This window comes from Clinocottus analis, unplaced genomic scaffold, assembly GCF_023055335.1.
Source record: "Clinocottus analis isolate CAN_PGR_092001 unplaced genomic scaffold, fCliAna1.0.p SCAF_24, whole genome shotgun sequence".
NCBI lineage: Eukaryota > Metazoa > Chordata > Actinopteri > Perciformes > Cottidae > Clinocottus > Clinocottus analis.
The window spans coordinates 1,997,022-2,014,031 of record NW_027175976.1 but is presented as its reverse complement, the minus strand read 5'-3'; the positions used below and the strand labels follow the sequence as shown (position 1 = coordinate 2,014,031).

At 47.5% G+C, this 17,010-nt stretch overlaps 1 protein-coding gene across 2 annotated transcripts in view; it reads right to left on the bottom strand.

Annotated features, from left to right (window-relative positions):
- LOC137794071 (beta-1,3-galactosyltransferase 1-like) overlaps positions 1–13,631 on the bottom strand; it is a 72,781-nt gene extending 59,150 nt beyond the window's left edge. The window contains exon 1 of one of the 2 annotated variants that reach the window (XM_068590666.1): positions 13,529–13,631. The gene's annotated coding sequence lies outside the window, so the exon portion shown is untranslated. The remainder of the gene's footprint in view (positions 1–13,528) is intronic. The other variant, XM_068590667.1, reaches the window with a different exon arrangement.
- Positions 13,632–17,010: the final 3,379 nt, after the last annotated feature.

Here is a 17,010-nt window from a genome sequence, read left to right as displayed (position 1 = left end):
GTGTTAATATCCCTTTGAAAGGACTGGTTTTGTCGTTACTTTGAAACCATCCTGCTGACATTGTGAAAAGCAGCTGGTCCCCGTGATGATTCACACTACAACAACACCAGAGCGGCCTATCGCCATGAGTTGGCCTTGAGGAGCCGACTCCGCCCGGCTCTTTATCACCAACACAAGTCCCCGTGAAATTGAAGTGGGGGGGGGGACACACACAAACTACAGATAACACAAGCAGAGCGAACACATTCACTGCACAGCCTGCAGCACAAAGCCAGAGGGGGATTTATGGACAAGGGAGATGACTTGCAGCGACGCTACGAGGTGTTTAAGTTCCCTTTGTGCGCCCCATAAAAAGAAAATGCACACACCCCCTAGTTTGTTTTGTGCTGAGTTTGTGTGTTTTTTTGTTGGAGGCTTGACATCAGAAGCAGGTATAAGAAAATAAATGTAAAAAAATAATAAACAATCCAGGGTTGTGGAGCTGCAGATATAAATATTGTTTGTATTACGACTCTTGCGCATAAAAATGTGTTGCATGCATAATTTTTGTTTTATGTTTACAAGCATTTATTCCACTGCCATACTCTAAATTATTTACCTGACACAGTTGATGTATTTTCCACTGGCAGAAATCTTCCTTATTGATGCATAAAACAAACGCTAACAGTCATGTTCTGTGCGTGACGTCACGGTGAGGTCATGTTTCAGTCCACCGCGCGTCACTTCTTCCTACCGAGCCGTGAGAGGCAGGTGAGCTCCTACATCACTTCCACAAGTGTTTTATCCACCAGGGCCGTTATAATGAGGAACCCAACACCGCCGTGTAAAGTGTTGTCAGGCTCCATAAAACCACAGGTGACAGCTAACGAGTGAGCCACAAAGTGAGGTGAGGAAGGATAAACATGTGGAAAAAGAACGTACAAATAATAAACCAGGAGTCAATAAAATAAAAGAGAGAGAGTAAAAATGGCATTTGCATGAAATGTGTTGTGCAATAGAAAAATGCAATTTAACACATGCAGCTGGGTTTCATAGCTGCCGTGCCAACGACACAACTCCTTACTGCTGAAGGTTAGAAGCTGCACATCGTAAGAACAAAGACAGTGAAGGTTGAGGTCTCTGGTTGGAGTGGGTGTACAGCGAGGTGTCGTCTGCATCACAGCGATCGTTCTGCAGCCGCCGCCACACGGCCGGCCGTGGTTCAGGGCCCTGATTCCTGATAAAATAATGAAAATATATCAAAATTTATAGAGCGGTTTCCTGTGGCTGTAGAGCACAGACTCTGAGCACGCTACGGTCCGCTTCAATGGTTTGAATCACAGCTAAATATATTTATGCTTTATTTTCCGCTGTTTTTTTATAGTCTGGTTCAGTTTCTCAGTGCAGTTGGAAAAAGAAATGCTGAGGGGTTTGAAAGAAGGAGCTGCAGGGATGAAGGTGTTTCACTTTGACTCGCCGCTGATCCCATGATCCACTACTAAATCCCTTCTTCCCATTCTGCCCAGACAAACCGTACCAGTTCACAGGAATTGTATTATTTCACGATGGCTGCTGGAATTTTGATGCAAAATGTGTGAAAATACCTTGTTTATTTACACACAGTGCTGCAGATGTCCTGGCCTGCACATCATTCCCTCTAATCACAATTGCAGCATAAGTCAAAATATACGAATATGATTTTTTTTTCTGTTCCGCTCCGACCACGAGGAGAGAAATCACAAGAAGGAAGTTAACGACCCAACAGAAAACAATCTGTACAGAACTAACAGGATTATATTTGTTTGTGTCACAGGCCAGGCTCAGATCTATGAGAATATAAATTAGTAACAATGAGCAGGATATTATTAATCCATTGCAATTTGCATTATAGAAATTAGTCCTAATGGGTGTAAAATGAGTATCTTTCAGTAATGGAGAGAACGTGAAGCCAGCGTTTGAGAAAACATCCTTGAGGCCGCCGGTTGAGATCACATCAGCGGAGCCATGAGAGGATGTTTGACTTCATTTTACCGCCGGCTGGCTGTCGTGGGCCAAACATTAAGTGTCACCAATTAATTATTGTCATCATGGAAGTGTTCGGTATGAATCAGTAATTATCACGCCCTCCCCTCGCCATCCAAATCCACTTCAGTCAACACGCGTATGAATCCTTCACAAGCTCAAAATACTTGAGCGGCTAAGCAGAATTCCTCTGATTAGTGTGAAAACAAATGCAGAAAAACATCAGCGAAACCTGCTACGACTTGACAAGAAGTCAGGATCACCTGCAGGTCGAGGCTCCCGGGCTGCTCGCCGCTAGAAAATACAGCCTGGCGTGTTATTATAGAGTCCTGGCTGTTCTCATCAGCATTCCCTCAGGGGAGCACCTGCTGCTGAGGTGGATGCTCCACAAGTTATTGGATTGCTAATCTCTTCCTGGGAGGCCTTTTCAGCCAGGCGGACAGACGAGGGTGGAAAAGGCAATAAGCCGTCCACGAGGAGCAGCTGATGATAAACCTGAGTAAGACGACAGCGACATAAGAGGTGGGTGGGGGGGGGGGGGGGGGGGTCCATATGCACGACTGACTTGGGGAAGTATGGCCGTCTGGCTTGATAGGACACGCCTCCTGATTTCCTCCCTCCAGCGGCCGCAGAGTTATTGCTTTTATTTGAAGACCGCTCCGGATATCTCCCTCAATAGATCATAGCGCTTGATAAAGTGAAGGGCGAGGAGCGGGTGGGTGGTGTGAATCTGCTCCAGCCATCTCCACCCGCCCGCTTCCTCCGCCCGAGTTGACCCGAGCGCTTAATGATGATGAATGCACAGGAAACAGCCGGGGGAGCAATAGCGTGGCGTGGCGGGACCCTCGCCGCCACGCGGCCGGGGACCCGCGCTGCGTCGAGTGCACCTTCCCAGCAACCGTTTATTTGGTTATTTTCAATTTTTCACAAGTCGAGCTTTTCAGTTTTGGAAGCCCGTTGTGACCCGCCGCCTTCAGGGAGAGGTGTTTGCTCAGCGTCGGTACGGCGCGACACCAAAGTGTTGGAAATGTTCTTTAGCGACAAAACGCCGCCTCAGCGCCGAACAACAGGATTCCCTCTGCCTTTCACGCTCCTGTCATTACCGTCTGCTCGAAATAAATCAAAAATGAATCTCTCCAATTCGTGCGGCGGCCCGAATCCACAAATCTTTATTCCACGATGGAGCTTTTCAACATCGACTGCGGCGCGTCCCACGCGTGCTTGGCTTCGAACCTGCGGGACTATGGCGGCATCTTCAGGCATCACGGCACTGCAAACACAGCCCCGATGCGGCGGGGAGTCGCAGCCGGCGCCGCAAAGCACGGACGACCGTCCTCTGTTTTCCTCTTGTGTCTCGGCGTGAGAAGGAGAAGCGTCGCGTCACTCGCCGCGACAGGTGAGTGTGTCTTGTATTGAGTGTTTGCTCTGGAGGACACGACAGAGGAAAGGGATGATGCCGCAACAAATTCAACAAACGCTCCGCACAGCAGATTCTCCAAAGGTCACCAGGTGTCCCCTCGGGGGCGGGCGGCCGCCAGTCGGCGAGGAATGAATGAAAAATTATCAGAATATCAAGACGGTCCGCGGAGCCGGGGAGCACCGAAAAATGCGCGCGCTTCATTTTCCGGTCGACGGCTTATTGCAGGAGCTTTGTTTTGTTGCTTTCAGGTGCGATTATGATCCTCATTAGCATCCCGGCTCTCACTGTTTTCCTGGGAACATCCGATATAACGTGCGATTAAATCCGTGTTATTTGGAGATGAATCACCGACGAGAGATAGATAACTAAGATTCATTACAGAGGATTAAAACGCCAAAAATAATCCCTCAAACAACTGAATTAGAGGTAATCAGGGCCACACAAGTAATCACATCACTGCAGTATGGAAGTTTAAAGAGTGTTATGAGAGGAGAGCTTTCTGAGCTACGTACGAGAGGTCGATCGAGAGGTTTTGGCTTTCCTTTAAGAAGTGCACGTAGTCACCTTGATGTTACCATCAATCGACATCGAACAAGCGTTGAAGCTGATTTTCATGAACTGAAAACACACCGGAAAGGGTTAAAGACGGAGATACGGACCAAACCCAGAGGATCGGCCTCGATCTGACGCAAGAGATCTGCACATTCGCGAGACCGGAGCGCAACATGGGCGTGACATAAGTGATGTTTGTGTGAAAGTGCATTATTTATTGCCCCTCAAGTCAATGAATGAGCTCATTATTGATGAAAAGAATCGGCATTGAATCGTGCAGGTCTCTGTAATGTCACCAAATGATGAAGAGCAAATACATTATTCCTGCAAAAACTTCTCTCCACAGACGGAGCTGTGAATGCAAGCAAAGTAAACGCATGTCTGTAATGTGGACACGCTGAATATTCATGACCACTCTCGTGTAAGTAAAACCCATAATGCCTGGAGCTGATTAAAAATGAAAAAAATCATCCAGAGAATGTAATCAACCGCGGTCGTGAAATGGTTCACGTACATCCGCATGTGCATGGTGCATCTCACAGATGCCCCGCTGCACGACTTTGTCCTTTCTTTTCTTTGAAGGCGACGAGATAAGACAGACATTCCTGAAGTAATCTGAGCAGATAAAAGGATCTTCAGAGCCGCCGCATCAGACGAAGTCGTTTATCATTTTCAGATCACAGTGTTTGCGTTTGCGGAGCGCGACCGCGGTCAAAACTCAGCGGCTAATGGAGCGCAACACACTGTATTCAAATCAATACGCAGAGATGAATGTGCGTTGTTTGCCTGCAGTACAAATATAACAAACAGCACAAAAAAAAGTTCCCCGAACGCCTGAGAACAAACATGCTTCAAGAAAAGATGATACCAAAAGTGATTTGCCTCTTTCCACATGTCTGGTTGGGTGCTCAAGGGGAAGATTGTTTTTTTGTGTTACCCCTGTGAGAACACAGTCAAACAACAGACACACTATGTCTGGTGCAATACGAGTCCAGAGCACACGTATGATGCACTGCCCATGTTGTTCTCCGTCATGGGAGTTTGGGTCTTTGCACCTGATGGTAACACAGATCCGCTCCGTGTTATTTCGACTCCTTTTTTAATGAATCGTTAGATCTATGAAAAGGTCACATGGTGAGAAATAGTTTTTCCAGACCTGAAGGAGATTGAAGGAGATTGCTTCTTGAAATGTCCTTTTTAAAGCCGGCCGAAGCCCAAATATATGTAACTGCCATCAAAGTGTAAGAATCTAAGAAAACCTGCAAATATGTATTTCTAAAAAACTGAATTTCTTGGCATTTTCTCTTGATCCATAGGGAAACGTGTGCAGCTTCACAAAGGCAAAAGTGGAACTAGTAAAATAAAAATAGGAAAATGGAAAAAAAACCAAGAGTATGAATATGTGCTGAATAAAAGGTCTTATTATCATTCAGGCTGCTTTAGTGTTATTTGACCTTTAAAAGGCTTCCTCCCTGTAAGAGAAGGAATAAATGAGACAAGACTCTTTGAGAACACCGTACAAACATTACAGAAACACTTCTTCCCTGTACGCCCTTGATCCACGCTTTAAGACCATGAATGGAAAAAATACACACACACACACACACACACATATACATATATATATATATATATATATATATATATATATATATATATATATATATGTAGACTTTAACCTTGCATACTCCAGTGAACAATAAGGAGACTTCCACAGAGGAAAAGCATTTCATAAACTTGCTCCTGCATGAAAATACATTATTCCTCCTGCAGCTCAGTCAACTGAAAGTGGAACATTATTTAGCCCGTTATGGCTAAAAGGAAAATGTACATTGTGAGCAACATGGCTTTGGATCTGGTCTCCATGCTGGTAGAATACTAATAGTGGTTGAGCTCCGTGGACATCGAACCCATCATCCAAGCTGTCATTCACAGTCAAATCGTATTTTCTGTCCCTTTTCTGACACGAGACTGCAAAGACAAATCAACTAGCGACGTAAACACAGACGCGCTAACGTAGCGTCACAGCTAGGTAGCAGCTGGGCTCGAGAGTAACGGCGTTCGCTATCGTCGTGAACAACAAATCAGACCAGCAGGACGAGAGCTGGTCGATGTTGAGTAATGCTACGTAAAGTTCACGGTTCAGTGTGAGTGCGTTCGTCTTCGTAGGCGAGAAACCTGAATAAGTAACGTTGCTTGAAGGACGTTATGCTAAGTGCATCTTGTATGCAGAGAAATGCGTCAGTTGCTGAGTGATTAAGTATTATATTATATATTATGTATGTCGTTCACGTTACTTCCACTGCAGCACCGTTTACTTAAGCGGCGGAAAAGTAAAGAGACTGTTGGGTCGAACCAAACTAAAATATTTGGAAGATCAATGAAGGCAATCGCAGGCCTGCCGAAAATGAAACTCTCAGAAGTAATATAATACCCAATAAACACTTTTTGGCTCGCTTTCTGAGCCCTTCAAAGATTTCAGGGAGTTATTCATCCTTTTCCAATCATCAATATTGAGAGCTGAACTAAAATAAAACCCTTGGTGTGAGCAGTGAATCCCTGCAGCCGCCGCCGCTGGATATTGACCAAAACTGAACTTCTGAGAGGTTCCACCAAAGTGAGCCACTGATTTCTGCTCCAAGTGGCACAAAAGCTTCAAATGTGCTAAATCTAAAGTGGAGCTTTGCAGCGATCGACCCGAATAAAAGCAACCGTCTTCCTAGATTTTTAGCTGATGGGCCATGACCAATGTCTTTTCATGACGAAAACCACGATAGAGGACAAGCATGAAGTCAAAAAAAAAAAGAAGAATTTGACGGTTTACACAGATTTTTGTGGATTAGAATTGTAACGTTCAAACCGGTGCCTCCCCACACTCAACATATCGTCACTGCAGCTTCATGACGTGAACGAGAGAGGAGGCAGAAGAGATGGAGATCAACCTCCTGACTTGTGGAAAGCATCTGTTCGCTCCAGCACTACTTTCTGGGCCCGTCTGCCTCACGTCCACATCTTTTCTTACAGCTGAGAGTGGAGGCGCTTAACAAGACCAACTGGGATGAGATGGAGATAAGATTGCTCCACATTAAATATGCCTGCCCTCGAAATCAATTTGGTTGAAGGGATTTTGAAAAGCAAATGTCAAATCTACACCCGGGCCTCGAAGGATAGAGACACTTAGGTGCATCACGTGCATGAAAAAAAATATTCAGCGCTGCGTCGGTTCGTCTGAGCTGAACGATGCTCTGCATGGTGTTGGTGCACGCTTAATAGTGCGTGCTCTGTAATAAGGCCGAGGAGCCGCACCATTCAAACGGGTTAGTCGGGTCCTCTGAGGGATCTGAGCTCGTTGAGAGAAGACGCTGATTGAAAATCACCCGTGCATCCAGCCAGATATTAATATCACCAACCAAATTACGCCGAAAGCAGCACGAGATGTTCCCCATAACGCCTACGAAGAAATAAAAGTTCACGTCTTCCTCCGCGGCGAGCTGCACTCTCAGGTATTGCAATAATTCAGCTGAAGAATCAACACCAGGGCGCTTTAACTCTAGTATGAGGAGAGGAAGAGGAGGCACGATGCTACTGCCCGACATGTCTCCTAAAAAGTCCCTTTTCTCTAATTGAGGAAAACAGCTTTCTCGGTGCGGCATGGATTTCCCCCAGGATGCTTTCGAGTGTGTTTCCTGAGCCACGAGGGTTTCACACAACCTCTGAAATCGGAGTGACAAGGTTTCCATGCGGTAGCGGCGATAAGGCGGGAGGAAGCACGCCCTCACACGCAAACAGGGCGTCCTCGTGTTAAAAACCGAGCGCTCTCGGAGGCCAAACAGCCCGTGGAGATGCACGGGGAGGCGGCTGATAGCGTCCTCGTATCCCCCCGCTCGCTATTTGACCGCTCCGAGTAAAATCCAATCATCTACTTGGCCGCGGGGCGGGTGGAGGGGAGTTGGAGACGTCGGACCTCGCAGCGGCCAGCAAAGTCGCGTCATCAGAACCCAATAAAAAAACATTAAAAAAAACAGGGCTGCACTCATCCCATGCCAAGAGTTTGTGGCTCGCGTGGTGGAAACGGGAAGGCGACATGCGACCGCAGCTGCTGGAGTAGATAACCAAGATAGCAGCCTGTGGGGGGGGCAGTGTGTCCCGCGCTCCTACCGGCTTTGAGATACGACGACAGCCATGAAACTGAAGCGCCGCGACCCCGAGAGCCGTGCACAGAGGGAACAAAATGCACCCGAGCACTTAAAGCAGGACTCTGCATTATCGGACAACGTCATCCCCTGAATGTTCCCATCAGGCCCGGCTGCAGCGGTAAGTGACTCGAGTCATCAACCTGGAATGCACCGACGATTTCGGGGTCTTTTCACGCTGCGCCGGCTCGTCGTCTTCAGCCGAGCAGAAGAGGGAATCTGCCAGCTGAGCCTTTTTGGATAATAACAGCGTATTACTCCTCATCATCTGTCATTTTTGTAAACAAAAGCCGGAAAATGGATGAACAACGTGCCATTTAGTGTCCTTGCTATTACTGTAAATGAGTGTTTGTGCGTCTAATCCAGTAAATACAGCCCGATATAATAGACTATTTATGCTTTGGCCAGAGAGAGAAACGCACCGTGGCGTTGGACTCCATCATCTGTGGCTCTGAAGTCGAATGCAGAACTGGGGACGCACATGGCTTAAGCTGCAGCCAACGAGATTACCGAATGATCCAATAAACTTTGGAGCGAGCGAACATGATCGAGACTTGCTGAGCGGCATGGACTGAACACGCGGCTTCATGTGTAGCTCCAGCAAAACCCCTTCCCCTCAGGGACGAGGCGGGGGGGGGCACAGTGTTGGAGAAAGCAGCGCAGGTCAGAGCGCATCAATGTGAAGCCGGCGGGCGTCCTCGGAGAAAGAGAAAGAGTCAGGGAGAGGGTTCCTGCAGCCACGGCGGTCGCAAACCTCCTCATAAAAGATGACAGCCTCCGCGAGCCGCAGCCTCCTCCGATCAGTAATTACAGTGTAGCCAGGCAGACGTAAAATCTAATGCATTGCAAATTATGGGGCGTTACGCGGAGGCCATTAATTCTGCATGAACGCGGGCGACTGGTCAGTGCTCCCCACCGCGGCTCTGCTTCCCCCATGTTGCGATTAAATTGAACAATTTGGTCATTCATTATTCAGAAAGAAGGGCCAAGTGGAGAACAATAATGCTCTTTGTGTTTGCCGCCGCATCAGGAGGAGGTCGGGGGTCAACGATGCCGATCCCGCCCTTCAGAGACGTTCCTGGAGCAGGATGTAAAAGATGAAGAGGGACTTTATGCGCAGGAAATTAATTCATTTCCAATATCTCCACCAAGCAAGATCACGCACACTTTATCAGAGAGAATAATTAATTTCTTCGGTAGGTCACATCTGATAACGTTTTGATGTACGACCGCCAACGCCGCCGCTAACAGCTGGAGCTAACGTTAGCGTTAGCTCCAGGGACAAGATTCCTCGCAGCTCTGAAGCGCACGTTTTATAATTGGATCTTCATTTCAGCATCAACTTGTTTCGCACACACAACTCGGAAGATAAATTATGAAATGTTGATATGAATCATTCTCCCTTTCTTTCTGCTTTTGTGATAGTTAGAGTTCAGTGACTGCCAGCCATCGATATATTGCCCAGCAAACGTTGTCCGTCATCTGTGCAGACTTCTTCTTCTTCTGTGGTGCGTCTGTCTGACAGCAGCTGTAGCGAGCCCATCATCCAGACCACACAGACGATTAACGTTTCCTTTTAGGCGCTATTTGACGACAGCGGAGCTAATCCGCTAACGGTGGAGTCTGTAGCTTCTCCAGCTGAAAAAAGAGGAAGCTGCTCCTCGTGTGTCTTCTGCAGCGCTGCGCTAACGAAAAGGCGCGTGAGATAAAATGTTTGATTGGAGATTACTTCGCTTAACAAATCTCAGAGTATCGCCAAACGTGGAACCCAATCCAGGATTAAACCCTCTGTGGGAACCGGTCGCTGCCTCTGGCCCGGCTTAAATGAAGAGACACTGGCATGCGGAGCGCTCATTAACTGGACCGCCAGCAGATTATTTTTTTGTGTTGTTTCTCCAACTCGCTGAGTAAATGTATCCGCCGTCGTCACGGCCGGCGAAGTCCACAGCTGCTATGTGGAAAACGTCTCCTGCCGCAGCTCGTTAAAACACTCTTGATTATGGAAGTTAGAACAAAAGCACTTTTTCGAAAAAGGAGAAAACATGTTTAAAGTGGAAGGAAACTGCAAACCAGACACAATGAGCACAACACAAAGTCTCAGTGAATACATTACTGACACACTTTATGTCCACATTGGCTTCAGAGTTTGGCTCACAGCAGATAGCACATTTCCCTCTGTGTATTTAGCTTTTTCTCACTGCCAATCTGTCACCGAAGCAGCCACCTGGGTGCATTCTGGGAAATAAATGCTTGAAAAACGCAGTTATTAGAAACAAGGAAGCATCGTCATTTCCTTTGCTTTCCCAGCTTTCTGATGTTTATCACAACATCACCTGCTGATGTCGTTCACGCGCGGTCACATGATATCTCCTCGCCGGCTGCGCCGCAATCATGTCTCCGTGATTGCGGCCGTGGCCCCTCACTCAACGGAGGAATTGGTATCTCTTCACGCGCGATGTGATGGATTCCTCCCGGTGCGACGGCTGAACGTCGATGCAAAGAGACTTTGAGTGAGTGACACTAAATCCTGATGATGAATGCCAAACATAAAATTAAACCAGCGGCGGTGACAAGAGGGGGAGGAGGGACTGCTAGATTCAACTGGAGCGCTTTATAAAGCAGCGGTTCCCAAAGGAGAGATGTTGCCCGGAGGGCACCGAGACGCCGCCGCGCTGTGACATACAGCCGCGCACAAACTGACAGACTCCCCCTTTTAAATTGTGTTGACGAGAAAAGCAGCAGCCAAAAAAAAAAAAAAGGCATTGGAATTGTGAGTGAGTTAATAAGCCGGTTTGTAAAACACGCCTCCATTGCGCTTTTAACAAACGCCATTCATCACTGTCACATACAGTTTATATCACGCGGGAGGGGAGATATGACGTCATTTGGCGAATCTGGATTCATCTCAGCCCCCGAAAGTGTCCGATCCATCGCTGCAAGTGAGCTTATTTAGTGCACCTCGTTGCAAACGATCAATTCCATGTGTCACATTCACCCAATAACTCTGACGGGATGGATGCCTTCACATATAAAACCCCCCACACGGGGGTTAAATGAGTTAAAACCATCCTGTGAGACGCCGTGGGCCTTGCTTCCTCTCGCAGGACGTCAATACGATGTAATCCACAACACAGTAGTCGTAGACGGCCTATTTATAGATGTATACGGGCTGTGAAGAGACTCAGGAGTGTTTAAGAGTGATACACTTCTGCAGCCGCTTTTTGGAGCCGGGGTTTAACAAAAAGGGGGGAAGGCATTCGAGTTTGGGGACTTCCAGGCGTCAGTAGACACGCGAGGATATGAGACTGTCATGTCGCGACAACGCAGGCCGAAGCCATCACCACACACGATATTATCCCGATATCCTCTATCACGGAGCACTAACAGGCGCCATTGCATCTGGACTGTGGACCTGCAGCCCATCCATAATTGAATGTTAATTAATGTTGACGGATAGTTCAGCAATCCAGGAACCACAACCACCAATTACATGCATGCAAATCACATCACGTGACGCTCCTCGGCCAATCAAACATGCGTATTCAGTCTGAAACGTGGACAGCGAGTCCAGAGCCTTTAACCAGACTCTTCTATGTTCATTCTTCCCAAAGGCATTTCCAAACAAGTGCGTCCCTCATGTGTTCTGACGGTTATCACAAGCGCAACGTGAAGCTTTGCTGCGAGACAACGCACAACGCGTTATCGACTCACATCTGAAATGAAGGAACGGACTGTAAGAGCCAACAGGATCAGAATCCAGACATTCATTCACTGCCCAACTATGAAAAACACACAATTAAGTAATCGTGAAGCATAAGGTCTCGCTGCATGAATAAAGGATCAACATTCATAATAATAACAAAAGTAACATTGCTCAAGTGTTTTTTACATATACATTGCTTTTCCCTACTAGTATAGAGAAACTAAACAGCTGTTTCAAGTCACTCATGCAAGATATTCACGATAATTCACCACCATCCACTTATTGTTTATCGCGATCCGCAATAAGATCCGATATCATCCGATCCCTCGTCATACAGAGGACGCTCTGAGGGGCTCGTTGACCCACAATCACCTTCATGACACTGTTTTTCACGTCCCTATCAGCTGTGGTATGAGGACGAGGAGACCCTAACCCTCAAGATCCAGCTGCATCCCACCGAGGACACCGGGAGGAAAATGGAAATGCAGAAAAGCTGAAATCAATTAACTATATATATATATATATATATATATATATATATATATATATATATATATATATATATATATCAGTGTCACCTGGTGTGTGGGGGCATCCATTCTGATATGTCTAATTGAGATGAAACCACTGCATTTGGAGTCACAGGAGATGAATGGAGGGCTGTTGGACGTCCTCCCCCCGTCTCGCGCCTCGCCATCAGTCCCTGGTCACGCAACAGCACACAGACTTTCTAAATGAGACAATTTGGCGGGGCAGCCGGTCATAACGACCCGGGCGGCGGGTGTTTCGGTGGGAGAGCCGCGGGGCGCCTCGTGGAGGACGTGGGCTCGACGTCAAACGGTGCCGAAAGCAGCGTTTGGCGTTTACGCACTTCAAGGGGCCGCGTGACTCCAACCAGGGGGCCGGTCCTCCAGGTGAGATGCGTTTGAGGTCCGAAAGTAAGTGTCAGAATATATCTTTAGAAATGGAGGCTGAAGGCGATGAAGTGACCCCTTGGACCGAGAGGTAAACCCACCTCCGCTGCGTTGGAGGAGTGAGGCAGTGCGCTGTGACGTGGAGAGATAAAGCACTCATCCCCCTTTTATGCAGCGAAACACAGGAGCTGATGGATTTTACGAGTTCACGTTAAGTGACGCGGATTAGCAGCCGGATAAATCATTGTGCTCGCGCGGCATTATGAGACGCACAATGCTGTCGTGCACTTATCTGGATTTATTCTGTCTCTTTCTCACTCACACAGATACACACACACTCTCACACACACACACACACACAAACAACACTGCCAATGAGCCGACAGTTCAATCGCAATGATAGCGCGCGCTTCAAAGCGTGAATGATATTTCTGGCACATGAAAGGGAGCGACCGCCACCGGAGACCGAAGTAGCCTAAACCGTCAAAAGCAAGTTTAACCACTGTTACCACCAGAGAGTTCCCTTTTCTTTTCCTTTCACAGACACAGAGGGGTCCACATAGCGCATAGCTATCCATAAACATGCCACCAGACTTCAGCGAGCCCGTTAAACTCCATTTCACTTCCACGAGCAGCAGCATCCGTCCGGAGGCGAGAGAGCGAAGCAATTAGTGCCTCGAAAGCGTCCGGACGCACAGCGGATAAAACCTCTTTTTTTCTTCTCTCAGCGCGTCCGAGCACCTACCGGTGTCGTCCTCCCCGGAACTTGTCCTCTCCAGCCCGGACGTCGTCCTCTCCACACGCCGCGCGAATTCCTCCTCTGCTCGGCGTGTCTCGCTGCACGCTCGTGGGATGCGAAGTGGAGGGAGGAGGAGGAGGAGGAGGAGGAGGAAGAGGAGGTGTGGAGGGGGAGCGGCTGCAGCCGACCGGAGGAGAGCAGCCGTCCAATCAGAAGGCGTCTGTGTTGTGGGGACGTCGGCCAATCGCACCCGGTGAGAGGAGGGGAGGGGGGAAGGGGGGGGGGGGCTGCTTTGATTTATTTGTTTATTTTTTTTAACGGAGATTGACTTGCAAGACCGGCTCGTCATGCCTGAGCGATGTGATGGCATCTGGGGGGAACCAGAGTTGGATCATTGGCAGGTTGTGTTTATTGCAGGTCCGCCGTCTTAGATTGAACACAATCAAAGGGAAGGTTCGTATTTATTAATGTAACACTCACAATTAGTCGGTACATTGATGAGTTGATCAATCTCAGATTAATTGACACATTGATGAAGATTCATTTGCTTTTTTTTTTAGTTTTAAACTATGATGAAGTGACTTCCCTTCATGCATTTGATCATTCAGCCACAAGCAGCACTGAAAAGTGAACTGTGTGATGCAACTTTGTTGGATTTTGTAAAAGTCCAACGATGACTACAACATATATATATATATATATATATATATATATATGTATATATATATATGTATGTATATATATATATATATATATATATATATATATATATATATATATATATATATATATACATATATATGTATATATATATATACATATACATATATAATAGACCTTGTGATGCATTTACTATATATATATATACCTTGCATTATACCTTGTAAATGCATCACAAGGTCTGTGTTTTTCATGGCACGGTGCCCCTCAGCGCACTGCAAATTCATACACCTTTACCCGTTTGACAACATGCTGATGACTATTCAGCTCTTAAAGTTCTCTTTTTAAATTGTGTTTTTAGTTCGGTGCCTGAAACAGGGTCAGTAAACACAAGCTAAAGAGATTTATGCAATGTAAATTGCATCAGCAAAAAGGCTCATTAAGGGGGCTGAACCGCTTTGAAAGCCTTGTTGTGTGTCTGAAAGTCTCTTAAAAAGATTGTTTAAGTGGCTAAAGACACCACGGTGACCTGGAGCTTCATGGCGGTGAAGACAGTGTTGTAGTTTAACTGTCCGCAAGAATCCTAAATACATATTTTCTCTCTCTATTCATCAAGGTTGTTCTGCGAGAGTTGCTCAGCGTTTGAGGACACCTGCCATGGAGACGTCGGCCTTCTTCTCCAATGTGACGGGACCACATGTCACTCATCAAATAATAATAAAAGCGACAGCACCATGGTTACTCAGGTTAACCCACAAACTGTGTTATGAGAACAAGTTCAGGGGGAAGTGTCCCTTTAAGCACCAGGATGCCTCTGCTCCATAGCTCACTGCTTATGGATGCATCTGCAGTTTTCATTGCAAAATTGAGCATCGATTTGAGTGTCTTCACCAGCTGTACACGGGTACTTTTTATTATTGTTGCCTCTCCTATCTGAACGGGTGGGCAGTCGTCTGGGTTTCTAACTGTTTGGCACTTGGATAAAACAATTAAACGGCATCTACTTTTGGATCGTCGATGAAAACGTTCCGGAGAGGAGAATAGCCCAATTAAAATTTTTTAAAAAAAAAAGATGCCGAGCTGCATTTCGGGAGAGGATGCTGAATTCTTGAGGCAGCAACAGTGCTTCTCCAACTTAAAGACGCTGTCAGCACAATGCAGCACCGCGACCCACGCTGAACCCCGAAAGACATCACTTTTTCTGACACTGAAGTAGTTTTTGCCGGTGTAATTAACAGTGCAGTATATTCTCATTGCATCCAATTACCCCGTGTGTGCAAGCTGTAACCAAGAAGAGCGGGAGGAGGAGGAGGAGGAGGAGGGGGCCTGTCAAAGGTGACAAAAGCCACCTAATGGAAAAATCTGTAACTCCAACAGCAGCCCTGCTCTATCAGTGAAAATCAATACGCCTTTTTGCCAAAGAGATCACAGCTGGACAGTGTCTCCGAGGTAATATATATCAAGCCAGCCACACAAAGACACAGCTCACTATTGCAGTCCGTGATTAAAAACTCATATTGTCGCATTTATTTCAACTAGGACACATGACAGAAATGACAGAAATGACCCAAAAGGGAAAAACCTTTTTATTCAGACACAAAAAGAAAGCTGTCGGACGTTCATACAGAGAAAAACACCTGTGACGAACGCACTTATTTGAAAATATAGCTTTTGTTTGGATCAGTCGGCAAAAAAATATAGATATGCAGATAACATGAGAGGAGAACACACACTCTCTGCACACCAGGTGCATCAAACAAAGCTAGATATCGAACAAAAGAGCAGAAGTGTCGTCTTAAAACGCAGTACAAAAACACTCAATGGGAGCAGTTCATCTCTCCATGGACATGAGATGTGAAATAACTTGTGGTCAACGCTGTGTGATTAGTAGCTGAAATGAGCCGACGGCTTCAAGAGTCGTCGCCGTCGTCGTCGTCGTCGTCGTCGTCGTCGTCGTAGTATCTGTTCCTCTTGATCTGCTCCTCGACTGTCAGGGCCTCTTCATCCCCGCCGGCGCTGACGTCCAGGGCGAAGCCGTCGCTGCTCTCATCCTTCCGCCTCACATCTCCGGTGTCATCCGCTTCCTCCCTCGCCTCCGTCCCGAAATCCAAAAGGTCATCAAGCGCCGACGGCGGTGTCGTCGTCGTCGTCGTCTCTCCGGCGGATCCACCGAAGACATCGGATCTGAAATCAGAGCTCAGGCCGGCGAAGATGTCCTCGAGGAAGCTGGACGTGCTCGCCTTTGGCTCGCCGGCGAACGCTCCCTCGGCCGTGGATTCGGCACCCGCCGGCACGAAGGCGTCGTCCCTCTGCGTCCATCGGGATTCCTCGCCGCGATCGGATCGGAAGAAATCTGTCGCATCCGGCGGAAAGAGCGGCCGGGTTTCCTCTCCCCCGGCATCGCTCGACCATCGAAACAGGACGCCGTGATCCGGCGGCGTCTGGCCGTAACGATTGTTATTGTTGGAGTTTGCATTCGCCGCCGCCGCTGCCACCTCCTCATCTATTAAGGTGACCTTTACCGCCTCCCCGTTGTTCATGCCGTCAGTATTTCCTTTATCCCTCTCCCCCTGGCTCTCCCTCTCACCCGCTGCACTTTCCACCTGCCCATCATGTCCATTCACTATCACTTCCTCTACCCTTTCTGCGCCCTCCTCGCCACTCCCCCGCGGTACTTTCAGGCCTTTCACAGCTCCGCCGCCGCTCCCCGGGCTTTGTTCCTCCTCTTCCACTCCATGACGCACTTCAGCGTCCGTCTGGGAGCCGCTGTTTGACTCCGCAGTTTCCCGAGTGCGAGTAACACTCGCCGGGTTCTCGGCGGACGCTGC